The 3,966-nt window shown below is 56.7% G+C and overlaps 1 protein-coding gene across 1 annotated transcript in view; it reads right to left on the reverse strand.

Moving 5' to 3' along the window:
- The window catches only part of SLC29A4 (solute carrier family 29 (equilibrative nucleoside transporter), member 4), a 31,954-nt gene extending 28,311 nt beyond the window's left edge, over positions 1 to 3,643 (reverse strand). The window contains exon 1 of the mRNA XM_011961683.1: positions 3,520 to 3,643. The gene's annotated coding sequence lies outside the window, so the exon portion shown is untranslated. The remainder of the gene's footprint in view (positions 1 to 3,519) is intronic.
- Between the last annotated feature and the right edge of the window lie 323 nt (positions 3,644 to 3,966).

Genomic DNA, 3,966 nt, shown 5'->3' on the forward strand with positions numbered 1-3,966 from the left:
AAAAAAAAAAAATAGAAATGGGGTTCTCGCTATGTAATCTAGGCTAGTTTTAAGCTCCTGCCCCAAGCGATCCTCCCACCTCAGCTTCCCAAAATGCTGCGATTGTAGGTGTGAGCCACCATGCTCAGTTTCCACTGTTTTTTATGTTTAAAAATTTCATAGTAAGGTGAGGCAGGAGGACCGCTTGAGGCCAGGAGTTCGAGACCAGCCTGGGCAACATACTGAGACCCTGATCTCTAAAAAATGTTTAAGAATTAGCTGGGCATGGTGGTCCACTCCTGTAGTCCCAGCTACTCAAGCAGCTGAGATGAGAGGACTGCTTGAGCCCAGGAGGTGGAGGCTGCAGTGAGCTGTGATCCTACCACTGCACACCAGCCTGGGAGACAGAGCGAGACCCCATCTCTTTAAAATAAAACACAATAAAATGTTGCGGGGAGGAGAAGCCGGGCACAGTGGCTCAACCTGTAATCCCAGCACTTTGGGAGGCCAAGGCAGGTGGATCACCTGAGGTCAGGAGTTCGAGACCAGTCTAGCCAACATGGTGAAACCCCGACTCTACTAAAAATACAAAAATTAGCAGGGTGTGGTGGTGGGTGCCTGTAATCCCAGCTCCTTGGGAGGGTGAGGCAAGAGAGTCACTTGAACCCGGGAGGCAGAGCTTGCAGTGAGCTGAGATCTGGCCACTGCACTCCAGCCTGGGCGACAGAGCGAGACTCCGAAAAAAAAAAAAAAAAGAAAAAAAAAGAAAAAAAAGTTGGTGGAAGGAGAGAAACATAAAGATAGCCCAGTGGGTTATCCCCCCACCCTGCCCTTGCCGCCTGCCACTGCTCTAGCCGGGCTGTTCCAGGCTGGGCAGCTGTGCCATCTGCTTCTGGCAGAGATCAGACTTAATTTGTTCCCAGCTTATTAACTTAAAGCCCATTAGAATCTTTCCCGTCAAACCGTACACGCAGTGGAGATCAGACAGAGATGGGGTGAAGGGCCCTGCTCAGGACACGGTTCCCTGGGGAGGCAGAGGGAGAGGGCGCTGGCTGGCTGGGCTTTCGGGGGACAAGGGCCTCCCCCTCCTCATTCTCCCTGGGTGCAGGGAGTGGCTTTCATAGAAGTCAGCTCATCTCATTTGCACAGGAACCTGGGTACCCAGTGAACCACCTTTTGCAGACCGGGGGGAGCCAGCTGGTGAGTGGCGAGGTGGGGGTCCCACTGAGGAATGGTGGGTCTGATAGCATGGCAGCAGCCATCATCATGGTGACACATGACTGCATTTCTGCTCTCAGCAACTCTAAGACAGGGGCAGGACTGGGTGGGTCTGGCCCGGCGTGGAACAGCCTGGCTAGAGCAGTGGCAGGAGGCAAGGGCTGGGTGAGGGGATGTCCCACTGGGCTCTCTTTATGTTTCTCTCCTTCCACCAACCTTTTTTTTTTTTGAGACGGAGTCTTGCTCTGTCACCCAGGCTGGAGGGAAGAGGTATGATCTCAGCTCACAACAACCTCTGCCTCCCGGGTTCAAGTGACTCTCTTGTCTCATCCTCCCAAGTAGCTGGGATTACAGGCACTCGCCACCACACCCTGCTAATTTTTGCATGGTGGGCCCAGGGACCAAGGCTTGCAAGCCTGACCATGGGCAGAAACGCCCCTTGCAAACTCCCTGAGCCCCAGGATCAGAGTCCCTGGGCCGTTCCGCGTCAGCCCCATGTCTGCCTTTGCCAGGACAGGACACCGCCTGCTTCCCCTGCATTCAGGTACCATGGAATCAAACTTACAAGAGAAAATGAAACCCATGGCCAGGCGCGGTGGCTCACGCCTGTAATCCCAGCACTTTGGGAGTCCGAGGTGGGTGGATCAACTGAGGTCCGGAGTTCGAGACCAGCCTGGCCAACATGGCGAAACCCCATCTCTACTAAAAATGCAAAAATTAGCCAGGCATGGTGATGCGAGCCTGTAATCCCAGATACTCGGGAGGCTGAGGCAGGAGAATCGCTTGTACACAGGAGGCGGAGGTTGCAGTGAGCCGAGATCGTGCCACTGCACTTCAGCCCGGGTGAGGGAGCAAGAAAGAAAGAAAGAAAAAAGAAAACGAGACCCAACCATCTGGGCCAAACAAGCAAATTCAATCAACAAATGAAGCCCCATGATCCTCTCTGGAGAGGGCAAGGCAGCCTGTGTGCACTAAACGGCAGGGCTCTGCAGGAACAGGGAGGGGTTGGCGCTCACCGCACCAGCTACGTGCCAGGCTCTGGGCCCAGAGTGTCCTCTGCTCAGAACCTCACAGTGACTACAGGAGGGGAGACATCCCACACAGTCGGGAAGCCCAGGCTCAGAGAGGTAGAGGAGCTCACCCAAGTCACACACTGTGGCCAGGCAGATTCTGGTTCCTCCCCAGGCCCTGGTCCCTCCCTAGGTCCCGGTCCCATCGGCCTTGACCAGTTAAGCTGCCTCACTGGACGCCTCCACTCTCATTCCAGGCCCCTCATCCTGAAGACCAGAGAGGCGCGCCCCAGGCCGGGCTTCTGGGACCGGGACCCCAAGCCACAGGTGGTCTCCTGGAGCTTCATCCCCCAGGATGCCCCAGGCCAGAGAGGTGCGGTAAAGTCTTCTTGGGACTGCAGGCAGCAGCTGGAGGCAGGCCTAGGACAGGAGGAGCCTCCTGGCCCGGCTCCAGGAGCTGTCAGCTGGAAGGAGCACTTTATTACCCGCTGGGCTGCTGTGAACTAGGTTGCGGGGGAGGGAGACCCAAGGGACCCGAAGTCTGTTTACAGTCCCCCTTCCAGCCGGCTCCAAACCCCTCCATGCAGCTGGGCACCCCAGGCCCTGCTCGAGCCCATGAGGTGCCTCTGCACCCAGCCCATCCCTGGAAGCACCAGCCATACCCAATCATGCCCATGCATCTGTAAAGTGTAAGGACTAGTGCTGCCTCCTCCAGGAAGCCTTCCCTGACGGCTGCATGGTAGGAGTGACTCTGAGCACACATCATCTCATGGAATCCTCCCTGTGACTTCTGCGGAAAGCTCAAGGGAATGAAGCCCAGAGAGGTGAAGGGAGCTGTCCAAGGCCACCCAGTGCAGAAGGCTTGAATCAGCTCCTCTCTGGGCCTTGCGACAGGGCTGGGTACTGAGGAGGACCCGGTAAGTGTTGTTGGAAGAATTCTGTCAAAAGGGCTGGGTGAAGGGACTACTGTTGGGGACAGAGGGGCAGGGATGCTGCCCAGGGTGCAGCCCCCACCCTGTTGACCCCAGATGAAGGCAGGAAGGATGGCTAGATTCCTACAGATTCATCCAGTCCCTGAGCGCCTACATAATAGCTCCTGTTTTACACCTTTGGCATTAACGTGCCCATTTCACAGATGAGAAAACTGATGCCAGAGGCCCTGAGGCCAGTGCAAGTTTCCCAACTGGGCTCCAAGGGAGCACAGAGCCGAGACCTGAACCCAGACCTGCCAGGGCCCCGAGCCACTGTCCTTCCCACGATCCCCCGGTCAGCCAAGGATCCTAGCCTTACCTGGGCCTTACCTGGGCTTTACCTGGTTCTTAACCTGGGACTTTCCTGTGCTCCTTCTAAGGCCTCTCCCCGTGGCATCAGTATCTGCCCGGCAGACACGCTACTCGGAGGAACCTTTGTACTCTCTATTTACAAGAGGAGGCTGTGAGCAAATTAGCAGGGTAACCAGGGAAAATGTTTGGCATCCGTGGGTGAGAGTTGGAGCCATCTGTTCCCGAGTGCTGAGAAAACAGTGGAGCGCTCCCTGGAGCCGTGGTGCCCGGCAGAGCTCCAGGAAGTGGAACCAGGCACCTGCAGGCTGTGCATCCTGGGGCAGGGCGCTCACCCTCTCTGGGCCTCAGTGTCTGGATCCGTAAAACCTGTGGGTCTGTCCCGTCTCGTGACTCCAGGATGCTCCCCGTCTCCTTTGCCCTCCCGCCTCTCTGCTCCTGGGCTCCCCACAACCTTTCTGTGCCCCCACCCTGAGACC

The sequence above is a fragment of the Colobus angolensis genome, unplaced genomic scaffold (assembly GCF_000951035.1).
Source record: "Colobus angolensis palliatus isolate OR3802 unplaced genomic scaffold, Cang.pa_1.0 Scaffold563, whole genome shotgun sequence".
Taxonomy (NCBI): Eukaryota; Metazoa; Chordata; class Mammalia; order Primates; family Cercopithecidae; genus Colobus; species Colobus angolensis.